Here is a 26,834-nt window from a genome sequence, read left to right as displayed (position 1 = left end):
CACTGTATCTTGGACTGAGAAGTTATCACATGAGGATGGCCTTCGTCTTCCACTTTTTGCTGACCCTAGACTGGTCCTACTCCTCCACACAGAGACAACTACTCAGAGCACTTCTCTTTGAGATGGCATCACTTCCTTTGCCTTGTTCTATCACCACTACAGTGAGGACAGGCAGTTCTTTATTTACTTCCATTCCCTCGCCCCCATTCCAAATTGAAAGATTTGATGTTATCACATCATCAATGTTAGTCCTGGCATCATTGATGTGGGTTTCCCCAGTCCTTTTGCTTTTGCCTCCAGTTATTTTGCTGTGTGTTGGACTTCGTTTATGCTGGTCTAGATGCTTTGGGCACTTTGCCACTGCTGTTCAGTGCCCAAAGCATCTTGATGTTATGGATTAGTGATTCCATGATTGGCATATTTAATTTACTAGTCAGTCCCTAGTACATTTTACTGTGTGTGCCCAAGACCTGTAAATCAAACGCTGCTAGTGGGCCTGCAGCACTGATTGTGCCACCCACCGAAGCAGCTGTAAATGTAATTCAGACCTGCCACTACAGTGTCTGTGTGCTGTTTGATACTGCCATGTCAACTTGGCAAGTGCACCCACTTGCCAGGCCCTAACCTTCCCTTTGTTTACCTGTGAGCCAACCCTAAGGTAGGCCCAAGGTACCCCTGTGGGCAGGGTGCAGTGTATGTGAAAGGTAGGACATACCACTGATAGTGAAATACTGCCAATTTTGTTTTCACTATTGTAAGACTGTCTGTCCCCTAGGATAGAATGGGGAGGTTTACTTATAACGTCTTATAAGCACAACTGCCCTGGGGAGCAAGATAGGAAGATAAAGTTTAGTATTCCAGAACTCAGAATGGTAAGGTGCATCTTTTAGTGAGGGTGATTTTTACATTCTGGGTTTGAAAAGACCACTTTTAGAAAGTAGGTATTTTCTTGCTTAGCCATCCAGTGTGACTCTGCTAGGTTTTGTATTGACTGCCTAGCTTTGGAGTGGTATGGGCTGGGGATGTGCATTCTGTTCAGACAGCCACTTGGGGGGTTAGGTGTGTCCTGCCTCTCCAGGGTGAGTTCGGGTTGGGCTGAATAGACCTGGGCTGCATTTAGAGTAGGGGGAGATTTCCTTTCACCTGAATGGGCCTGGTCTGCCTTACACAATGCTGTCTCCACCTCCTGCCAGGAAGCTGCACCAGAGGGGACAGAACTGGTTTTGACTGAGCACGGGGCCTCTCTTTCACCAGAGAACAAATGATTTTGCTGTATAAATATTGGGGCCCACACCCCAGAACTTTAAATTACTTTAGACTTCAATAGGAACCTCTGCCAAGTAGCAGAGCTGGGAGAAACTGGAGGAGGAGTACTGTCCCTTTGCTGTGTGCTGTCTGGGGTTGGCCTGCAGAAGCTGTTCCTGCCAAGGAGAGGAACTGTGTGGGCATTCTGCTTGAGAAGTGTCTCCAAGGGCTTGGACGTGGAGCTTGCCTCCTGTTTGAGAGGTCTCAGGAACAACACAGACCTCACCATCCTTCTGGGCACTGTCTCTAGAACCGCTGATTTCAGTTGCCACAGAAGAACAGGGCAACCAACTCTGTCACCGAGCCCATTAAAGGATTCCTTGCCCTGAAGGCCCCGCAAAAGGCACCATCGCACTTCACACAAATCCATGGTCTCACCGATGTCGTCTGGATGATTGTCCCCGAGCCGTTGCTTGCACTGCATCTTTTGGGCACCGCACTCCGCACCACCTCATCTCACCCTGCCTGGATGTCAACTACACCGTCGCTGCCTGACCTGTACATCGACCGGCTCCGTGGCCTGCACCGCAACCTGCCAGCACTGCATCGAGCACTGCCTCACCCCGCACCGTAAGCCCTGGACTCACCAACGCCATCCGGATGATCGTCGCCAAGCAGCTGCCTGCACCACATTATGAGGGCACAACACCCTGCACCTCTTCCATTTGTTTGCAACGCAACCCCAGCGGTTGCCCTCGACCGACTCGCACCAACCTTACGCCGCAACGAGAAAGGTTCTGTTTGTGACTCTGTCAATGCTTTAGCTGGCCCGTACTGACGCGGTCAGATGGAACTGTTAGATTTTGTTGTTTCAGCATCACGGTAGCCCCGGACGGAGCTACTGACTCGGAGGAACTGTGTTTGTCAGCTATTTCTGCAATTTAAAGGTTATCTTGCAAAGTAACTATGTTTACAGTATTGAATTGTGGATGTTTGTCGTATTTGGTCTTGTTTTGGTTTAGGTAAAGATCACTTAGTTTTCTAAACTAGTGTGGTGCCCAGTTGTATTGTCTTCACTGTATTACGAAGTGTGCATAAATACTTTACACACTTCCTTTGAGATAAGCCTGTCTGATCGTGCCAAGCTACCAAAGGGGTGAGCAGGGGTTATTTTAGAAGTGTATCCCCCTCACCCTGACTAGGAAGAAGGGTCCCTACTTGGACAAAGGTAGCTACCTCTACCAACTAGAGATCCCCATTTCTAACAATCAAGCATAGATAACCGTCTGCTCTGCAATGCTCATGTTCACTTCATCTAACACTGAAATAAATGTTTTACAGTGTTTTAAAAATCTTGACAGTCTCTCACATGTGCTCTTTCCTAACATTTGATTATCATCTTCCTCTGCCAGCCATCTTACTGAAAAATAGATTCAGTCATGTCGTGTCCCTTATCACCGTCGGCCGTGTTGCAGCTACAAAATCTCTAGTTATGTTAGCCAGCGTCCCAAACAGATATATGTTATGATTCAAAAAATGAATAGTCTGAATGTATTTTTATGAGTGTAATTTTATTCACTCAGTCATAATCACAAAACAAATTCTTCATTGAAATACTTGACTTGAAGACTGTTTTCGCTTATTTTCAGTTTTAGGCGTTTATTATGAGCGTGCTACACAAAGTATGTTTATAGTGAGTTTCCCAGTGGATCAAAAGGATTATTAATTAACATTAATGATTAAGTATGCTGGAGATAGAAGCATATTGTACAAGAAAAAAAACATTATGAGGCTGTTTCATGTTTCTATTCCCAGATGCTGGTATATCTGAATGAAATTATACATATGTTAGTTTTGATTCAGCGTGCTTAGAACTGAAGCAGACAAGCAAAATAAAACACAGAGTCATCATGTTCCAACTTTTGCTGTTCAACATAAATTATCATTTTAAATCCCTGACTGGAAAAAAAAGATTATGGAAGATGAGAGCATGCACACAAAGCATTAGAAAATGTTTGGAATCTCGAAAAGTCGGTAAAGGTGCAGAGCGCACGTTTCAGGGTTGGCCGAGTATACAAAGGAGAGCCACAGAAAAGTATATGGTATTGAGGTGCATTTAAAAGCACAACTGCAAAAGTGCAACTTAGCATTTTTCATTTGATATTTGTGCAACTGCATTCATCAAACTAGCTCATGGCAGACACTTCCAATGCACATTCTCCAATGTCAGATTAAAGTGTGCATGTGTGCCTAGGGTGAATGTTATCAACAAACATTAGGGAGAGGGTACTTTTATCACTTTTATGTAATCGAGGTAATTTCACAAAGAAGCATGCCTTAAAGCATTCAATTTTCACAACTGCCAACAGAAGGTGGGGTAAGATGGTTCCCCAGACCCAGCTCCCTAAAGAGACCCCGTGCTATGGGCAAGGCTGTCGGTAGGCAGGGCCGGACTGGCTGTACCTGGCATCGGGTGTTTCCCTGGGAGGCTGGACGAGTGGGGGCCGATTCTGTAGCGGTGGGTCCGGTTTTGTTACTGGGAGCTAGTTTACAATGGTGCTGCTATGTGGGTCCCTAGTAACAAAAGCAGCAGGGGGGCTGGTTTGTCAAAATTGTCAGGGCTGCTTTGGTTTCACACTCCAGCCCTGTCGGTAGGTGGCAAGTCAGGGACGGGCATGTTTCACAGTATTGTTGACTGTAATCCTTAGCCCCACTATGAAACATGCTGCGACCACGCTGTAGGAGTCATACAAGCAGCTCTCTCACCTGACTGTTGGGGTTGTGCATAAGGCTTGAGCTCACATCACAAAACACCCAAGTTTCTCCTGCATCGCTATCAGTGCCATTAGGGCATTGGTAGTGATAACGACGGTGATGGATCCCATAATTCGCCCTGAAAATACTACAGCTCTTTTAAGTTTCCCCAAGAGATTTTGGCTTCTAATACTGTGGAAGAAACTGCAGGCAAGAATCAGGAATTATGGGGGGAATCAGTCCTGGAATTACCGATTCTTCTTTCCTACAGGTAATCTGAGAGTTCACCAACTATTCACTATTAATTCCTCACCTCTGCCGTGAATGGGAGCCCTAGTGTTGCTAACTTCAGGGCACGGATTTACACATTTTTCACACAATCCAGCGAGACATATAAATGTCCTGTGTTGTGATCCAGCGGGCTATAGAAAATATATCATAAACTACGCTACCCAACTTCATAACCTATAAACAAAATTCTAAACTAAATATGGACCCATTTATAAACCTGATATATTTTGGGCCTACTGAATCAGGTGGTCAGAATAAATCTATATACACATTATCTACAAACTATATACATTTTTATACATTTGCAGAAAGAATAATGTCATTAGAATAAAACCCAACCATTTAAATGACCACCATAGGCGACGTGATCTAGCTAATAGTAACCTACACTTCTGAATAACCAAGACCAGCTTGTTTGTCAAAAGTAAGATTTTATTTACTAAATTATGGTATATGAATTGAAAGTTTTATAAATGAAATTTATTAGCAATAAAGCAAGCATGATTATAATGAATTATGAGAAAATTACTATTTAAGCAATTGAAACAATTTTAAAGAAAATATATAAAGTTTAGCATTTCTAAAACCTAATTCCCTAACTAAGCTAAATAGATAGAAATTAAAGTAAAGTTCTTTGAGGATTCTTACGTGCTCCACGCAAAGTCCAGTAGCACATCACCCTCATCGGAAAGTCAGAAAGCAGCAGCCAGCCCAACCCTAAGGGCATGACTTTTTATACCTTTCTACGCTAACTAAACTAGCAAAGGAAAGTTTTCAGAAATCCTCGACGTCCCATTGGCTGAGAGTGACAAGTGACATGTCACCCGTTTCTCAAAAAGTTCCATAAAATCATGTCTTCACAAAGACTATTGTCTCTTCCACGTGAAGCCAGAAGCTTCCTGCGATTGCAATTATGTATTAAGTCATTCTCGCAGCGTCCATTGACTTTCAATACAGCTTCCGCGGATGCCAAGTTAAGGACTGACAAAATGTTCACTTTCGACCTTGGCCATGTCCGACAGAATGATGTCAGCTCATCAGTTTTTGCTTTGTGAATGCAGCTTCAATAAACGTTTTAATTCAGAATGGGCGTCTCGTGACTTTCTGCAGAATTATATGTCAGCTCTTTTCTGCGGTTCAAATGACTAGGCCCAAAAGCAGGCAACTTATGTTTTCTAGTATAAAACAAACACAAGAAAAGTATTAATGTAAGAAATAAAGTAGATTCTGTATCCACCCCTTGGTTCACTAATTATTTAACCCACCCGATTAATCAAATGTTACCTAGCCATTGCAAACAAATAAAGCAGCGTTTATATTTACCAGTCTCCGTTTTCCATGAGACCCATATGCATCTAGAATAGTAGAAATGACATCACACAGACAAGTAAAAGCAAAACAAGCACATGCTTCTTTTAAGTTTGCAGCAATTAGTAATGACAAAAACGAAAACAATAAATTATTTTATTATTTTGTACGAACAAAAAGATGCAACATTTATGCACGTTTATGAGCACACATGTTAGTCCCCCCACGTGTAAAGTTTAATCTAAGTTGTATTAGCACGACATATCACAAATCATTAATAATTTTATTCATGTTATGGAAATGTGACTTTGCGAGTTTAAACAAAATTTTGTTTTCTATCTCGCTCCATCAACTCCCTCATCTGGTGATTAACAAATCACCACACCAGCACTCAAAATTTTGGTAAATTAAATTTTTAAGAAATCGATTCAAATTCATTTGTATCAGTAAACCTAAAAGTCTGTTTCTGCATAATCTTTGCAATTAACATGACGCTCTCTATGTAACTCCTGTAACTCGATCTCCCTTTCCTCTTCTTTTCTGAGTTTATAGATTCTTTTCTTTTCTTTCAACTGTTTCTTTCTTTTATGTAACAAACAACCTAATTTGGTCAAAATAAAAATGAATACTATTATAATCAAAGGTGCCAGAATCTTGCCAAGAATTGAACTTCCGATATTATGAAACCAGTTTTTAATTGCTTGAAACCTTTTTGAAAGTTTCCCTGTAAAATCTTCTTCTTCTAAAGGAATTATCTCTGAATGCATTTGTGTAATATTCTTAATATACATTTCAATATTCTTACTTTCATCAGGTATATATGTACAGCAATGTTGGACATGTAAAATGCCACAGACTCCTCCCTCTTTTGCTAGGAGTATGTCTAAAGCAAGACGATCTTGAATTACCATGGATTTAATTGCAATAACTTCAACATTCACTAATTGAAACCCATCAGCAGTGTCAGTTGATAATCTATCAACTATAGTGGACAATTTTCTGATTCTCCCTGCATTTAGGGTTATACCAACAAAAGGTATTACAGCTTGAAAAATATCTCTCAGAACTTCGGTAAAAGTTTCTCTTTTAGCTCTATTTACATAATTATGAATTTTAAACAATCCTTCTGAATCTCTGTCAACATGAAACACTTTAGGAAAAACAATTCCCACATAACAAGTTCCATACCAATGGTCTGGAAGGTTGTAGTAGGCTTTGTCACCACAAACAAAATAAATTCCAGGAAAGATAGGATCTTTTCCACCTTTAAATCCCCAACCTCCCATAATCTGATAAGTATCTTCACAGTTACTTGCACCTACAAAATAATTATCAAAAAGTGTATTATCTCTTCTAATGCAAAGCTTTCCACTAACTGGTTTGTCTATGTGAATTGCAATATTTTCAAGCATTTTGCCATTTAATTTCTCATCCTCTTTTTGCCAGAAGGCTGACTTAGTCTGCTTGACTAATTCATTTCTCTTATAAATTGCTCTTCTCTCCTCAACCATATTCAAAAATTTCTTTCCTTCAGCACTTAATTTACATGTTAGATTATTCTTGTAAGCATACTCGTAAGTGAGTTCGTTAGTAACAAGGAAATATTCTCTCATTTGTTTTGCTTTCTTATGCTTATTTAAAGCATTATCAATCTTAACATTAGCAAAAATTTCATCATAATTTGAATAGTAATATTCTAAACGACCAGTTTGATAAAATAAACTAGTTAATACACTACATGTTACAGCATATGTGAGAGGAAGCATATTATATGTTACTCCCTCAGAAACAGAAGCAGGTAACTTAACACAGACATAGCAGTCTTTTGCATCCATTACCTTTACATATTCACTCAATAGCTTTGTGAATGTATTGCTTGAAAAATCACCTATTGATTTATCTTGATGAATGTTAGGCTGATGATCAATAACTTTTGCAGATGTACTATGTTTAGTTTGGCTAACCAGAGCTTTGCTTGTTATGTTAACTTTGTGTAATTCTCTATTCATTTCTAAAGGGATAATCACAGCTAGTACCAACCAGAGCAGAACTAAAATGAGCAGACATACCAGAGTCATCTTACAGCATCTTTTAAAAACAGAACACTTTGAAGTGCTCTCCTTAACATAAGGCATTTTTAGGTTAGTTTTAGCCTCAAAAATAAAAATAAATTTTAAAATTTATATACACCCCCCTTTTAAAATATATTTTTCTTTTATAACCCTAAACAAGATTTCTTCGACCTTATGTCATACATAAGTTTTCTTCTACTAAACAGTTTTTCTTCGACCTTGTGTCAACTAACAGATTTTCTTCAGCCTTTTGCCAATTTAATAATTCTGTACTTCAATCATTGTCACTAATTTCTTGGATTTCGTTTTCTTCTTCACTACTATCATATATGTCAATAACAGGTGGAATTACTAAGTAAGTCCACTCAGGAGACTTGTATTTCTGGTTTGGTCTTATAATTCTTTTCCCTTTTCTCGATATCACTTCAATTTTTCTTCCAACTCCAACTTCTTTTCCTGGACTCTTTTGACTACTTATTTCCTCTACTTGTTCTATTGGCTTTTTGATTAATCTGACTCTCAATCTTCCACCTGGCCAGTAGTCTGCTTTTCTCACGTACTTCTTCTTTGGTTCAGAATTATTTGATTCTGACTTCCAAATCCTTTTCTTTCTGTTTTCACTTCCACCTTCCACGTCACTTTCTTCAGTTTCGTAGTCTGAAATTTCAATTGACTCAGGAACTTCTCTATTCGGCAATTTCACTCCTTCAGGAACTTCACTTTGTCTTCCATCACTGGTACTTGGTAATTCGTTCTCCTCCTCTTCCTCAATTACCTCTAACTTCCCAGATTTCGGATTTTTGTTCCTTACTTCAGAGCTTGTTCTCTGCCTTTCGATACTCTCCTGGTCTGAAACTTCTTTTGGTTCAGCTTCTTTGTCTTCAATAGAGACAACCGAATCCTCAGTTATCTTTCCTTTTAACAGATTCTCTTCACCTTCAGAATCTATTTCAATTATTTCTAAGTCTTTTCTTGTCAGATTTCCATTCACTGGCACAGTTTCCAGATGTCGACTTTCTTGTCGATCTTCAGAATCTGGAATTACTTCACCTTCTGTTCCGTCTTCTGCTTCAGAATCAGAATCATCTGTGGTATCACTTTCAACATCAGAACTCTCAGGAGTTGGTACTGGAATAGTATGACTTGGATGAATCCAGCGTTTCAATCCTCTGCACTTTACAGCATTAGTAGTGACCAAGATTATCTGCCTAGGTTTCTGCCATCTAGGAGTTAGACAATTCCTTCTCCGATGTACTTTCGTTCTGACCCAATCGCCAGGTCTCAGATCATGAGTCAAAACTTTTTCATTTGATTGAGCTTCAGTTCCCACCTGATTAGACACAGAAGTTACCATATCAGATAACCTTTTACAGTAATCCAAAATTGCACTGTCATTTATGCTCAACAGTTTACCTACAGGTACAAAAGCTTGCCTCATAACTCTTCCCATTAAAATTTCATGAGGACTCAAACCTGTCTTTTTATCTGGTGTACTTCTTAATGACATCAAAACAAGTGGAAGAGCATCAGTCCACTTAACACCTGTTTCAAGACACATTTTTCCAATTCTGTTTTTGATTGTTCCATTTATTTGTTCAACTACACCTGATGCCTCTGGTCTGTATGCACAGTGTATTTTCTGCTCAATGCTCAAAGCTTCACAAATTAACTTCATCAGTTTGTTATCAAAATGGCTTCCTCCATCACTCTCAATAGTGACTGGAAAACCGTACCTTGGGATGATTTCTCTGAGCAATAGTTTTGCTACTGTGATTGAATCACAATGTCGTGTAGGGAAAGCCTCTACCCATCTTGAGAATAAGCATACAATTACAAGTACATATTTCAAACAGTTGTGTAAGGGCATTTCAATGAAATCCATTTGTAACCTGGTAAAGGGACCACCCTCTCGACCAATTATTCCTGTCCCTACCACTGATTTTCTGTTTGGATTCATTTGTTGGCATGACAAACACCTTTGACAAAAAGATTCAGCAATGGTTCTAAATTTGGTATTGAACCATGTTTCTCTAAAAAGTCTGACCATAGAATCTCTTCCTAGATGTGCAGGACCATGATATAATCTGGCCATGTCAGCAATCAAGCAATTTGGTAAGACTACTCTGCCATCTTTGTAAACCCACACTCCATCTTCTTCACGTGGTCTACAATCTGATCTTAACCATAGGTCTTTTTCTTCATCGTCTGCTTCGTTTTGTAATTTTCTAATCTCATGCCATGTTTCTACAACAGTTGTTAGCATTAATGAATTTGAATCAGTTTCTTTACTCCTCTCCCGATTGTATGAATAATTTTTCCTTGCGCAGTACTTTGCTGTTTCATCTGCGAAGGCATTTCCCTTGGAAATATAATCAGTTCCTCTAGTGTGCGCTGCACATTTGACTATGGCAATTTCTTTTGGCAATTGTATTGCTTCAATTAATCTTCTAATGAAAACTGCATTTTTAATTGGTGACCCTGTTGATGTCATGTATCCTCTCTGTGACCAGAGTTGTCCATAATCATGCACAACTCCGTACCCATACTGACTATCAGTAATGATGGTAACTCTTATATCCTTTGATATTTCACATGCACGAATTAAAGCAATTAATTCAGCCACTTGTGCTGAACGAACTCCATCAAGACATGATGCTTCTTCAACATCTACAACTGTACAAACTGAGTATGAAGCTTTCAAGACACCTCCTTCGGATCTTAAGCATGAGCCATCTACAAAGTAGACAAAATCCGATTCAGACAAAGGTCTGTCTTTGATGTCTTTCCTTGGTTTAGTGCAGAATTCCATGACATCTAAACATTCATGTTCTGTCTCAATGTCATCAACAATTTCGGAATCAGGCAGTAATGTAGAAGGATTCAGATTCAAACATCTTGAAATCGAAACATTATCTGCTCCCAGTATGATTTTCTCATACTTTGTCAATCTGCTACTTGTTAAATGTTGAGTCTTACCTCTTGTCAGTAATATTTCAACTGAATGAGGCACAAAAACTTTCACAGGAAATCCCATAATGATTCCTTCACTTTGTTCGAGGCTGATACTTGTAGCTGCAACTGCTTTCAAACAACCTGGTAATGCTTTTGCAATTGGATCAAGAACTGCAGAGAAGTATGCAATAGGTTTCTTTAAATTTCCATGTCTCTGTATTAATACAGATAATGCACATCCTTCTCTCTCACTGCAATACAGTTCAAAATCTTTCTCATAGTTTGGCATACCTAAAGCAGGAGCTTGGCATAAGCTCTTTTTCAGGTTTTCAAAAGATTCCATCTCAACATCATTGAGAATAATTGGATCTTTTACATCTGACTTTGTCAATCTTTGTAGTGGTTTTGCAATTACTGAAAATCCACTTATCCATTGTCGACAGTAACCTACCATTCCCAGGAACATTCTGACCTGTCTTTGTGTTCTTGGCGGTAACATTGCTTGAATCATTTTTATTCTCTCTATTGTTACTTGTCTTTTTCCTTTTGCAATTCTGTGACCAAGATATTTTACTTCTTGTTTGCAAAACTGTAGTTTTGCTGGGGACACTTTATGTCCTTCTTCTGCAAGGCGATTTAACAGAATTATTGTGTCTGTTACACAATTTTCTCTTGTCTTTGCAGCTATTAACAAATCATCAATATACTGCACCAACGTAGACCTACCTGGTAAGTCTAAATCTTCTAATGATCTTTTTAACAGTTCGTTAAAGATTGAAGGACTTTCTGTATAGCCCTGAGGGATTCTTGTCCATCCAAGGGTCTTACCTTGGAATCTGAAAGCAAAGATTTCATAACTGTCTGGATGTAAGGGAACAGTAAAGAATGCATTGCAAAGGTCAATGACTGTATACCATTCAGCATCATGTGGAATCTGAAATAGAATTACTGCTGGATTTGGAACCACAGGACAACATGGAATGACAATTTGATTAACCTTTCTCAAATCTTGTACGATCCTAAATGTTCCGTTAGACTTTTTAACTCCCATAATTGGTGAATTACAAGAGCTACTCTTCATTTCCTTTAATACACCTTGCTTGATTAATTTTTCAATTATAGGTGTAATACCTTCAATTGTTTCTGTTTTCATTTTATATTGTGGAGTGTTTGGAAATTCTATTCCCTGTTTCAATGCAATTTTTACAGGATCTACGTTTTTCATTAGACCCATCTCATTCCCAGTAAAATCCCATATTTCAGATTTCACTGTTTCTTTTAGCTCTTCAGGTAAATCCTTTTCTTCAAATGCAGGAAACAATTTTGTTTCTTCTGCTTCCATCATCATCATTGTCATCCTGTATAAACCATCTTCCTCCATTGTTTGTAACTCAACTCCATCAGGAGAACAATATATTCTGCAATTCATTTTACATAGGATGTCTCTGCCTAATATATTTACTGGACTACTATTACAAACCACAAATCTGTGTTTGTCTCTGTAATTTCCAATTTCAACTGGTATTGGATCAGTTAAGTCTGTTTTAATTTGCTGATTACTTACTCCCACAACTTGGATGGTATCCCCAGAGAGAGGTAGGTTTTCAATTTCCACTGATCTAACAGTAGAACGGGTAGCACCAGTGTCCACTAGAAAAGTGATGTCTACATCATTAACTTTCCCGTTTACATAAGGACCAGACTGGTCAACCTCAAGAGTGGCTCCAACAACACACTCTTCCTCCTCTCTCGGGCACCGTCAGCAATAATCATCAGAATCACTGTCTTGACTTTCTGCTAATAAAAATTGTTGTGAAGCATTTTGCATTTGAACCCTTTGCTGCTTTTGCTGTTTTTGTGGTTTTATTACCTGTTCACTTCCCTGAAATCCCACGTTTGGATTATATTTTTGAACTCCCCCACAATTCGGAAAAGGTGGTTGTGGCAATTGGTCTTGACGATTATTCACCGGTTGTTGTTGCTGTTGCTGTAACTGTCGCTGAATATTAAATTCGTTTAACCCCTGTTGCATCTGTAGCTGTTGCTGCAGGTTAACACCATTCTGCATCTGTGGATTCAATAAGGGATTCTTTAAGTTTTTAGGAGGATGAGGACACTCGTCCCTCCAATGTCCAATTTCGCCACAATTAAAACAAGGTAATCTTTGTTTCAGCTCTTCTATCTTTGGGCTAAATTTCTTTGGGAAATTATTACCTTTAAACTTTCCTTGTATCTGGTTTGTATTTCCAGTTTGAACAAAATTAGTGTTCTTATTTCCCATGCTGGCAATCTGTTGCTCAGCCACCTTTACCTGAGCCCACATGGCTTTCTCCTTCAGCTTTTTCTGTTTTACTTCTAATTCATCGCTACAATACTTTGCTTTTCTTAGAATATCATCTACAGATAGTGCTTGCCATCCGACAATACTAGTTCTGATCATTTCTCCAATTTCAGGTTTTAGTCCATAAACAAATCTATAGACAAAATGACTCATGTCTTTTTCATCTAATTTTTCATAACCACTGTATTGTTTAAAGATTAACAATAGTCTTTCATAAAAAGAATGAACTGATTCTTTTGTTTCCTGTTCTGTTCTTTCTATTTTAACCCAATCAACTTCTTTGGGTGGAATTTTGTTTTTCATCCAAACAATTACTTTCTCATAAAAATCCATTACAAGTGGATTTGGAGCACCTGTTTCTTTAATTCGCTCAGGTTCTGTTTTTGGCCAACTAATCGATATTTTGCATTCTGTCCAAAGATCAGATGGAACAACAATGTCAAAAAATCCATCTAAATCAATCCACAGAACTTTTGACACTTTGATAAATCTATCAACTTGCCTGTACCACTCGACTGGTTTTTCCCTCAATTTTGGAAAGTCATTTGTAAATAACAGGATGTCCTGTCTCGACCACGGGATATGAACATATCCTCCACCTGCAACTTCTCTCATTGGAAATTGTTTTGACAATTTATCCAATCTTTCATCTTCCTTCTTTTTCGTCCATTTTACTCTCCATTTATTCAGTTCTCCTAGCTTTTTGATATAGACAATCAAATCTTTAATGTGAACTATTCTTCCCATTGAGTTCAAACTCTCAATGTCACTTTCTGAAAAGTCTAATCTGTAATGCTTTGCAAAATTCTTTTGTTTACTCACATCGATTTCAAGTTCTGAAGCTAGATCCTCTAATTGATCATATTTATTTTTCGTTTTCCACTGAATGCTTTTGCAAATGAATAGTAGTTCATCATCCCGATAGTAATTTAAACTATCTGGGCCAATTGTTCCAATTATTAATTCTTCGATATTCGCTTTTAATTTGGCCACATCAAGTTTTGGTGTGGTTATCCTGACTTCAGGACTCCCTATATCTGACATAGCACCCATTGGTGTTTTTGGAGATAAATCCTCATTAAAAGTTAAATCAGGCATTCTTGATTTAGAAGTGTTTAATTCCGTTAAATCTGAATAAAATTTTTCAGCAGCCTTTTGAATTTCTGTATTTAAAGGAATAGTTAATTCATTTCTGTTTTTATTCTTTTGATCAAATACAGGCTGAACAGGACCAATTGTTACTGGAACTGTGACAGCTTCCATGCCTTTTGTCATTCTTTTAATTAATTCTTCTTTAGATCTTAAATATTCATTATAATCAACATCTTCAACATTTCTTGTCTCTCTTGTATAATCTTTTGGAGGTTCCCTTGCTCTTGGAGTCATTGTAAAATGTCTACCTTCATTTCGAGCATTCTCGAATTCTGATCTTCTAGGAGTTTCAGTGATTTCACAATTATTTGGATAAAGTTTAGGAGCTTCACTAATTGGAGGTGCACTCGGTGAAGTTTCATTAGAAACCACCGGAGTAGACCATGACCTAGGAGGTCTCAAAGGCTGATTAGGCTGATTCTTTCTAGTAGTAGTATATATTTCTTCCATAACTGCATCCTCAGATTCACTTTCCATAGATTTCCCTGTAGGAGAACCCATTACCATTTCATGAATTAAATACAATCCTTCACTCATGTTTCCCTGTCTCCACATTCGCAATCTATCTTCATGAGTTTCTCTTTTCCAAGATGGATTTTTAGAAGGTCTTTTAATTCCACTAGCTTCTCTTTGTAACTGATACATCTCGTCTTCCCACTCAACTAAAGCTTCAAATTGAGTTGGTCTCGGTTTTGGAACAAGAGCATTCATTTTCTCTCGTAAATTTCTTAAAACTCTTACATTAAATGAACCATCATCAGGCCAAGCTAAAACACCGTCGTTTTTAGTATAGCGTTTCCAACTGTCAAACCATAAGACAGTATGATATCCGTATTCACCTTCCATGTACGCTGCAGGTGTTTTATACTTATGAAGTAGTTTACCACCTCGCGTTTCTATTTTCTTGTCAGGTGAAAATAAATTTTTGAATTTCTGAAATAATGTTGTCTTTTTCTCAACATGTTTAAAATGATAACTCATTTTTAAAAGTTAAATTTAATTCACAAAATCGTTCGTAAAATATTTCCGGGATGTTCCGCAAAACAACCAATCCGTGCGCGAAACACACCAACAAGCCAATGACAGTTGAGCTACGTCACTTTTCTGCTCAACCAATAATTTTAGAATTTTTCCGAACGACCAATCAGCTCACAGGTCGTCAGAGACTCAAGAGCCAATCAGAATACAGCTTGTGACGTAGGTCACCCAATCCCAGCGCGGCTCTGTGACGTACACAGCAGCTGCGGTTTCTCGCTTCTCACTCCTGGCGCTTACCCCTCCTTCACAAAATCTTTTCACAGCGCCATTTTAAGGACACTTTTCAGTGTAAATTAATTCTTAACAATGACTATAAAGACAACATCTGTTCGTTTCACTATTTAGGATAGTTTACATACATTCAAGTATCCACACTTCGGAATAGACGGCGCTATTCACACTAAGGATAATATTCAATTGTCAGTAGAGTAACCTTACCCCACCCTTCTAACAAGTATAATTATGAACTCGCTTTGCTCTGAACCCACCGCGAAGTGAAAGTTCTAAGAGTTCCACTTGAACATAAAATACAATTCAAACTCGCACTTTTACACGGAAAATTCCCTAATTTCAACCACACATGAAATCCGTACAGGACTCTCACCTGTTTATAGAAATCATGCACCGTTAGCAAAATAACGACGTTATCCGTACAGGGCTCTCACCTGTTTATAGATATGAAACATGTACCCGTACAGGACTCTAACCTGTTTATAGATAATCATGCACCGACGTTAATTTTACCCTTCACTCAAGCTCGGATATAACTAATACTCTCATCACAGTGAGTTTTATGGAAGGCGCTTTGTCCCTATTCTCATGCTGCTTTGATTTCTTAGAAAACCCTCACTATACAAGATTCAGACCTAGCCCTAAAACTGTGCTGCTCGGCGACAACACTATGGTACACGGCGATACCTCTTGTGATACTCGGCGATATCACTACAAACAGAACAGATGGCTTGCGTGACTAATTTCTCGCCACACAATCTATACCGGTATAGCTTACAGATAGGCACGAAAAACGAACTTAACATGTGTTAAAACATCGATCCTATTTCCATACCATAACGTAACCCCTAGCAACCAACATATTACCTTGGTTACCTCTTAGCAACCATCAATTTCTGCTACCAGAGAATTGATCCAGCGGGCTATAGAAAATATATCATAAACTACGCTACCCAACTTCATAACCTATAAACAAAATTCTAAACTAAATATGGACCCATTTATAAACCTGATATATTTTGGGCCTACTGAATCAGGTGGTCAGAATAAATCTATATACACATTATCTACAAACTATATACATTTTTATACATTTGCAGAAAGAATAATGTCATTAGAATAAAACCCAACCATTTAAATGACCACCATAGGCGACGTGATCTAGCTAATAGTAACCTACACTTCTGAATAACCAAGACCAGCTTGTTTGTCAAAAGTAAGATTTTATTTACTAAATTATGGTATATGAATTGAAAGTTTTATAAATGAAATTTATTAGCAATAAAGCAAGCATGATTATAATGAATTATGAGAAAATTACTATTTAAGCAATTGAAACAATTTTAAAGAAAATATATAAAGTTTAGCATTTCTAAAACCTAATTCCCTAACTAAGCTAAATAGATAGAAATTAAAGTAAAGTTCTTTGAGGATTCTTACGTGCTCCACGCAAAGTCCAGTAGCACATCACCCTCATCGGAAAGTCAGAAAGCAGCAGCCAGCCCAACCCTAAGGGCATGACTTTTTATACCTTTCTACGCTAACTAAACTAGCAAAGGAAAGTTTTCAGAAATCCTCGACGTCCCATTGGCTGAGAGTGACAAGTGACATGTCACCCGTTTCTCAAAAAGTTCCATAAAATCATGTCTTCACAAAGACTATTGTCTCTTCCACGTGAAGCCAGAAGCTTCCTGCGATTGCAATTATGTATTAAGTCATTCTCGCAGCGTCCATTGACTTTCAATACAGCTTCCGCGGATGCCAAGTTAAGGACTGACAAAATGTTCACTTTCGACCTTGGCCATGTCCGACAGAATGATGTCAGCTCATCAGTTTTTGCTTTGTGAATGCAGCTTCAATAAACGTTTTAATTCAGAATGGGCGTCTCGTGACTTTCTGCAGAATTATATGTCAGCTCTTTTCTGCGGTTCAAATGACTAGGCCCAAAAGCAGGCAACTTATGTTTTCTAGTATAAAACAAACACAAGAAAAGTATTAATGTAAGAAATAAAGTAGATTCTGTATCCACCCCTTGGTTCACTAATTATTTAACCCACCCGATTAATCAAATGTTACCTAGCCATTGCAAACAAATAAAGCAGCGTTTATATTTACCAGTCTCCGTTTTCCATGAGACCCATATGCATCTAGAATAGTAGAAATGACATCACACAGACAAGTAAAAGCAAAACAAGCACATGCTTCTTTTAAGTTTGCAGCAATTAGTAATGACAAAAACGAAAACAATAAATTATTTTATTATTTTGTACGAACAAAAAGATGCAACATTTATGCACGTTTATGAGCACACATGTTAGTCCCCCCACGTGTAAAGTTTAATCTAAGTTGTATTAGCACGACATATCACAAATCATTAATAATTTTATTCATGTTATGGAAATGTGACTTTGCGAGTTTAAACAAAATTTTGTTTTCTATCTCGCTCCATCAGTTGCACTGTACTAAGGGAAACACACAGCACAGATTCATATCTACAAAGATTGGCTTGCTGCTGGTGTCATCCCCTATGCTGGTGCTGAAAACAAGGCTCCCTTTTGTGACACAACCCTCACACCATGGTGCAGAAGTGAATGTTCACTCTCTAGATTAGAATGAAATTTGAACTAGATGCATGACCTCCCAGTACAAATGTCTAGAAAAACAAGACAAGAATATTCCCAAGTATTTAGAAATCTTCACATTTATTTTTGTTTGTGCCTGCTTCAAGAAGGTGTTAGTTTTTAACACAAATCCCAATCCGTCTGTTTTAGAAGATCAGACTGTGTGTTAAATTCTCTAGATGTTTGTGTTAATACACTGTAATGCCTTTGTGTTACAAAGTGGAGCAAAACAGTTGTTTCACTGTGAACGGTTTACCTTTCAAGCTGCTTTTGTGATGGGCAGTAAATAGCAATTACTGCTTCACAGTAGCGGCCGACAACATGAATATCTGGTAGGGCACGATGTTAAAAAAACTCACCATAAGTATGTTTGCTGGCCACAGGGTACAGTTGCTGTCTCTCTCTTCTTGTGGAGCTCTTGGACTTGGGTGGGAAGGAAGGGACTTCTTCCCCTGTGCCACAAAAATCCAACCAATCCTGAAACTGTGCTGCAGCCTTAGGATTCGTTGAGCAGGCTAACCCAGCGCTCATTTTGAGTCTGGGGGCCTGCACCTGCAATCCATTGGCTGTTTTTCAGCCCTGGGATTGCAGGATTCAAAGTTCGAATGACAGGGGGCTGACATAATAGTGCAGTTGCACTAATCAGCCCCGTCCCCTGCCCTCGCGCTGAAGCAGCGCAACCTGCCACACATAATAAAATGGTATTTTTGACCATTTAATGAATGTGTGTGCTTGGTGCGCTGGCAGCAGGCAGGGGACACCATAATGGAGGCGCAGCCGCTGATGCTTTACACCATTTTGACTCACTTTTTGCTATGTTGGAACAAATCTTGAGTAAATCTGGGCCCAGGAGGGCAAAATTAAGCTCCCTGCACTGGGTCACTGGAAATGAGGCCCAAGTGGCACCTCCCAAATAAAATAATGTCACCTATCTCCTGCTGAAAAGGAGCCCCCCATTAACATTTCAGATGTGCGGCACTCATTCCTACATCTTGCACCTCAAAAAGAGCATTTTCATGGTGGTGGGAAAATTATTTTCTCGATTGTTTTTCTCATGTGGGAAAATCAGGAGTATTCAATATAAAAAGTGGTACATTATTTCACGAAAGCACAGAGGTAATGAAAAATGGGTGCATTGTACATCTTTTGTAGCTCTTACTAGATATATGCCAAAGTTGTGAAAAAATATGTCGCACAACCTTGTATCAAACCAACATTTACCAGTGGCAGCTTCAAATACAAAACCCCCTGCAGGCTGATGTCTCAGGCCAGAGAACAGTAATTGCCTTGACCTCTGTGTAGTCACAGTAATGTAGCGCCTCATTATGAAGTCCGTCCGCCATCGTTGCGGGGCTTGGGACAGGCCACCTGTAAGGCGGCGGTCCTGCACATGAGAATACGATGCGACCGCCACCGTGGTGGTCGAATCGTGTAACTCTAACATTGCGGTGGGTGCTGCTGGCTGCAGCATCCGCCGCAATGTTCAAAATGCATTGTTTGCATTGCCCTGCACGGTCTAGGATGATATCCACATTGTGCATTTCCCTGCACTACGCGGTGCCTGCCACCTGGAGCATGGGGGGTACCATAGGGGGGTACCATAGGTACGCCCTAGTGCAAAACAAAAGTTCTCTAGCAGAAGAGGTGCCCATACATGGCCCCCAAAGTTAATCTCCCCAACCTTTGAATGGCGGAGGAACCACCATTCAAAGGCTGGCAGAATACAGCATCGTAATATGACGGATGGTGCCTGCCAGGCACCGCCACCATTCTACTGATACGATGCGGACCAAGAGCCAATCATTACGATTGCTACTGTCAGACCCTGACGTGAGCGTGCTCTCCATGCCACTGGAATCAAGCTATCCAGGCTGAGAAGGGCTCAAAGCCCGAAACCGGTCCTTGGATGCTTGTTTCCAGTCCAGGAAGGACCTGGCATGGCAATTCGGGCTGGACTGTTCCCATGGGGCACAGGATCAAGACTGATTTGCACATGGCTGGGTTTAAACTGGAAAGGCATGGTGAGCAAAAAAACGATGGATTTAGGCCCAGATCTCTGTACTGTGGTGAATGTATGACATTGTTCTGCATTCTGTCCATCACTTGTTGTTTTTGCAAGCAGTTTGGAACATGGCACATCTCATATTTAAAATTGGATGAGCAGCAAACTATCCTGAACTTTATTTGAAACTTCAATACCCAGGTAATTTTCTGATAAATCAAAAACTTACCGAAGTGCCTAAATAGAAAAGGTTTCTTTAGGTTGCATGCACAAGTACATGTCAAGACTCTAATAGTTTGGCGTATACTCTCCCTTCCACCTACTTTTCACATATCTCTCCTTTCTCCCTCTTAACTCTTCCTCTCTCTCTACACCCATTGCATTCTTTGTTCTACCCTCTATTTTCTTTCCTTCCTCGACCCAATCCTTTCTTAGCCCTCTGTGCATCACCTTTTCTTTTTCTGTATATGTGAGCCATACTATTCCTAATTTCTCCTGTTGGTTCTTTGTAAAAAAATATATATATATTTGTCCCTAGTTGTTTTGTTCCGAAGCACCCTGATGCCTAGATTTTGGTACCACCGCATTACAGAAAAATGAAAATAAATAAACAAATTGAAGCTCTGTATAACTCCTGCATTCCACATTTCATACTGTCCAGTGATGAAAGGGTTCTTCCTGACCTACCCTTTTACCAGGCTTTTAAACCTCCAGTGCTCCTGGCTTTAATATCATCAGCCAGTTTCACAAGGCTCCTCCACAGATGCTAAGCATTTCATCCTGAAGGCAGCACTTTATCATCAGGTAATTAGTATTTTCATTAACTTGCTTATTGTCAAGGAAAATGAGCCTTGATCATCTAATTTTTCCTCAATGAGTTGAATATTGTAATATATCTATAATTAATGTGCTTTATGCCACAAACGTGTAATGGAGTTGAAAACTGAGCCTGCTCCCAGCAGTCACTGTCAGTAAATGTTTGATGAATAAACAGAGTCTTTCTAATGGGAAATGGTGGAGACTTTTATAAGCAGACACAATAAAGACTTTATTAACATACTTAAGAAGTATTCTGGGAAAAAGAATCGAAAGCAACAATATTACAGTAGATTCCTTCCGTGCAAAGTACACTGTGCTGTCGCCCTGCTAAATGGTTACTAGTTTGTTACAAGTCATCCGTTTCAGTTTATGGGCAAAGCACTCGCCAACTCGATGTCAAAATGTGTGTTTCATTTATATGAAAATGCTCAACTGAGGCCAAAAACGCACATTTCTTTTTTCCGTTTTTACAGCAACTGAGATAAATGCGGTAGCTTTTTAATTTTTACCAAACAGAGAACGCAATGTATTGGGAACGGATTATGTAGGATCGAATTAAAAAGATTACATCAGGGATGCTACAATTTTCACTGACAGTCCTGAATTGTGTTGATGTCACCAGAATAGGTAAAATTTGGTAGTTACATTTCCTGATTCCATAGATTGCAATGTTGTCGTTTTAGCTTTTACACTGAAATTTCCGTGTTGAGAATAATGCACTGGGCAAGTGCAATTTTGCACAAGATGTCCGAGATACGTAGATTGCACGGGTGCCACTGGAATTTAGCACTGACCAACTCGGTGATGCAGCGAGCGCAAGGTAAATAGTTTTATTTATTTATTTATTTACTTACCTTACTCCTGGCCATCGTATGTCAGACTCCACTACCCCCCAACCCAGTCCTTCCCCTGCCCCGCAGCACTCCCTCTGCGAGCCGCCACTGACCGACATTAACAGGTTCCAAGGACTCCACCAGTGCATGTGCAATTATGTATGATTACAGTTCAGTTATTTGAATTCTGCATTGACATCTGCTGGAGTTAGAATGGGCAACGAGTGCAAAATGTACTATTTGCACAAGTCCGTCGGTAAAAAGTGACTTTTACACTTTGTATGTGGAACAGATTTTAGTATTCCACCATATCAGCGAAACAAAGATATCATGGGACACAAATATCACGTCAAAAATACTGCGATGTGAAGACCGTCGTAAGATAGAATATTTCAGGTAAGTATATAGTTTTAAAGCATTTTTTAATATCATTGTTAAAAATATTGTTGTGTTTAATATCATAGAAATGTATAATCATCATACAGGGGTGCGGTGAGCATTTCGAATAAAGCACATTACTACATGAAATCCTTACTTCTTAGATGCTCCATGGAAGACCACATAAAGACTTTAGTCTCTTCTCCAAATTATTTTTTGTAAACGTTGCCTTTCATAAACATAATAGAAGATCAAGTTACGGTAAATGTTATGTTATATTAAATTAATTTAGCATATGTACACCATAAAGTTTCTCGGCGCTAAGGTACTGCAAGATGGTCAAACAGCCAATAAAGACAGATTAAGTTAGTTGGTAGGCTAACCTAAACATCCACGTTTTGAGAGGTAGTCTGGACTTGAGACAATTCGTAGACTAACGTATTGTAAGCGGTAATGAGTTTCAAGTCAGGGGGGCCTGCGCTAAAAACCTGATATCACCCATCCTTTTCTTTTTTCAATTTTGGAATAATCTACACGTTCATTAAGGGACAGGAATATGTTTCCCAACTGTACATTTTAAGAATAAAAGACCTTCATCAGATAGAGCCTTAAATGTGAAACAGACAATTTTAAAGATAATTCTTTGCTCCAGTGGAAGCTAATGAAAATCTCTCAGCAATGGAGTAATATGACAATTTCTAGGTTGTTTGAAAATGAGTCTAACTGCTTGGCTTTGAACAATTTGTTATCTTTGTAATTGAGTTTTTGGGAGGCAAGAATTGGCATAATCAAGTTGGGAGGTAACCACCAGGGTGAAGGCCTCAGAGGTGAGAAACAGGAAGCAAGACGAAATTACGGATCTGATCTAGAACCCGGTAGCTTCAATCCGGTCCACCAACAGTTTGTGGTTGACCATACCAAAGGCTGCTGAGAGATATAACAAAACCAAGGCAGTGTTCAGGCCTTCATCTTACTCCTTCCGCATGCCATCCACTTCTGATCGTATAACTGACTCAGTGGAGTTAGTGGGCGGGAATCCAGCTTGATGCATATTGAAAAATGATGAGTCCTTGAGGTTAGAGTAAGGAAGCTGTGCCACATCGGGTTCTAAAAGTTTGACTGGAAAACACAAGAGGAAGATAAATCGGTAGTGTTTAAACAGTAAAGGCTCTTTACCAAATTTCGTCTGTAGTGGAATTGTCATGTGGTCAAATTAGGCCCAGGCAGGACCACCACTATTTTACTTGTTCACGTTTAAAGTTGACATCTTTTCTTGACCGTTGACATTGGACACACATTTGTTTGCATTGTTGTATGGGATAATGGTCCATTAAATAAAATAACTTTGCTTACATTTATACATCTTCATAGGCTTAAAATCAGAGCCTTGAACATTTTGTATGAAAGCTTAAGTTTACTGCACAAAATGTTGTTGTTTGCTATTGTTCTCTTGGAGACAGCTTTGTCAGGATGAAATCAATAATGACAGCCTGATTGGGAATTCGGCATGACAACATGGGTGAAGTTTAATATATTAACAACATCACTCCGTCGTCTAATTAGAAGAGCATTTAGCTGACACTGTCAAGGTCGCCCCATGCTGGAATTCCAGCCCATCTGAATCCTGTTTACTTCCTGTGAATGATGGTGCCCAGCTCTACACCAAGACGGGCTCCCAGATGAAACATACCCACTAGTAAATAGGGAGTTAGATCACCCCCAGGGATTCTGGAAGATTCACCTACCCTAGGCACAATAGGATAGGTAGTGCTAGGTAGGAGCACAACTATAACTATATTCAAATGCACACATATATTCTATGTAACAGCACAATGGTTGAATTGTTCATTTTATTTACCATTCTTATGGTGCTGATTACTCTGTTTTGTTTCCTTCTCTTGATAATTGCTGAACACATATTTTACACAAGAATCTTATTGCTGCAATGAATATTGGAAATGCCAATTCAAGTATTTCTTGTGTTTTACTTTGGGCATATATGAGTAACCATACAACATGGTTTTAGATCTGTTTACACTATTTCCTTGGGGAGTCAGAGTTGTCATGTTCTGAAGTCGCACATACCACCTGTTACCGTACTAGGTCAGGAGTACAGATGGTGCACTGTGAACTAGCCATGACTAATGCCAACATATCCCAATGCTGTGCCTAGAATCAGACTCACACCGTTTTGTCATTTATGTTGTCCAACAAATGCACAGTTTTACTGAGAAAGTATGACCTGTACAACAGGATTAATACTGCATCCTTTAATGACCTCGGCACACATCCTTGAGATAAGGAGTCATTAAATAAAGTCAGAATTGGTCCTGAAATATCTGGGATAACCAATATGAGGACCTTAGGAGAACAAGGATCATTCAGGGAAACAGACTTCACTTTACACAGTAACCCGGTGAGGTAATCTTTGCTAATATGGGAGAAATTTGTTAGAATTGTTAAGTTTGTGTCTTTTGAGCCTCCTTCTTCCCTATAGGGGTTCTGTCCTTTATTAATTTTATTTCTTCAGTGAAGTATAAGTTCAGCTCATTACAAAATTCTTGAGGAGAGGTAAACAAGAGTGACAATCTGTCTTGTTTCGAAAAATCTGACAACATTTTAAAAGTGTCCTTAGATTTAGTGGCAGATTGTAATATTTCATTTGTGAAAAAAAGAGGACTTCGAGGGCTTTGTGGTCCTTCAGACACTTTTCAAAAGAGTATTGTTGTCTCTGCACCATTTCCCTCTGCTTGGCGGAGTTCTAAATTGTCTGACTTCACTTCTGCAGAGAACCACGAGGAAGACTTGAGTTGTTTAACATTTTTCAATGTGAATAAAGGGATGTGTATATCACTGGCCTTAATTAAAAGGGTGAATTCCTTTTCCATTAGGTGAACAGCTTGGCCAGTATCTGGTATGGAAGCAAAAAGATTAGCACAAACTTTTTCCATGTTCACCCGAGACCAATTGCGGTAGTGTTTAAGCATGCAGGGTTTAGTGTTGTAGTCCTTTCAGGTTAAATTTAATGAAAAATGATCTGACCAGATGCAAGGGGCAACTGACAGGTTTGATAAGTAAAGATTTGCTATCCAAACTTGATCAAGTGTGTGTCCCTTACTATGAGTGGGCACATGCTCATGCTGTTCAAGATTGAGGCTGTCTGTTTAAGAGGTCTGCAAAATCACAGGACTTCTGACATCCATTCTCTTCATTACCAAAAATCTAATTGATGTAGTAATACAGAATTTGATAACCAATGTGGAGACCCTTAACACAAGGCAGAGACACTCAACAAGAAACCTGGCATAACTTACAAGGAGGTACTGAAGTGGGTCCTCTGGGGATGCAGCACAAATTGTGCCACCCCTGAGACCCCTCACCAAGACCATGCAAACTGCCATTGCAGGCTGCCTGTCTTGGTGCAAAGAAAACTGAAAAGTTGAAATGGCACCCAGCCCTGTGTGCCATGCCCCCATGCACTGCCTGAGGTATAGGTAAGTCACCCTTATTGCAGGCTTTATAGCCCTAAGGCAGGGTGCACTATATCCCATGTGTGGACATATCTGCATGAGCAGATATGACCCTGCAATATCTGAGACATTTTTGGATATTGTAAGTGCAAATGGAAGCCATAGCGAGTGCATGGCCTGGATACTAGTCACTATGAGTTTCCTAGCTCCATGATGGCTTCACTGTACCCTAAGATGTTTGCTACCAAACAACTCATCTTAATAAAACCTCATTGATGCCAGTGTTGGATTTATTAATAAATGTACACAGGAGACACCTTCAAGGGTACCCTGAAAACCTACAAAGCACTGTTGTGGTCTCCGACTAGTCTTTGCCAGCATGGCACCACCAGACATGTTTCTGACCTCATGGGGTGAGAGGCAGCGCTCCCAGGGGCCAGGAACAAAGCCTACTCTGGGTGGAGGTGCTTCATACCTCCTTCAGGCCAGGATGCCCTTCCATGGCAGGAAGCTTCAAAGGTGATGCCACTTTTGAAATGCGACCCAAGCATCTACAGATAATGGAGGATGCCAACTCCCCCTTTCCTGCTCCACATGTGGCAGGAGAACAGGCAGGAAAATTAGTTAAATTAGGAGGGGGGTCCCCATTCAGGCGCCCCCCCCCTAAGGTGTGTCAAGTGATGTGGATCTCACTTTTCATTTCTTTCCATCTTGGTTTGTGAGGGCATTAGGCAATTAGATTCAGGGTAGTGACCCTTGCCACAGGAATTGGTCACTTAGTGGGTGTAGAAAAGTAGGTAGCCCATTAGCTACTACCTGTCACCCCCTTTAACACTCCTTAATTTAGTATTAAGGTAACATCCCTGGAGTCAGATTCAATGGATACAGAGAAGAAAAGGACAAAAAAGAGCTGCTGACCTGAGGCCTGATGCCCAGATGCCAGAAAATTGGTGCCAAATGCTGCCTTAAGGACTTGACAATCGTGGTGTGCTGTCTCGTCCTGCCACTGTGAGGCCTCCAAGAACTCCAGAGCTCCTCCAGCCTTTTACAAATAACCAAAGAACTCCCTTGGAGAGGAGGCACCGCTCTCCTGCAGCCACAGGCACAGAACAGCGGGATCCAGTTTTACCAACGTGCTGCTCCCCTAAAAACTCCAATGGAGCACCCAAACCAAACATGGTACACTAACTTGAGAAGATAAAATCTATCTCCACTCCATGTGTGGAGACACCAGGATCAACTGAAGCCTTGCCGCACCAATACCTGGGGTACCGGCTCTTCTGCAGCATTTACCGAGATAAAGAGTCCAATCCAGACACCAACTGCC

The sequence above is a fragment of the Lissotriton helveticus genome, chromosome 8, assembly GCF_964261635.1.
Source record: "Lissotriton helveticus chromosome 8, aLisHel1.1, whole genome shotgun sequence".
Lineage (NCBI taxonomy): Eukaryota > Metazoa > Chordata > Amphibia > Caudata > Salamandridae > Lissotriton > Lissotriton helveticus.
Note: the sequence above shows the minus strand (reverse complement) of the source record.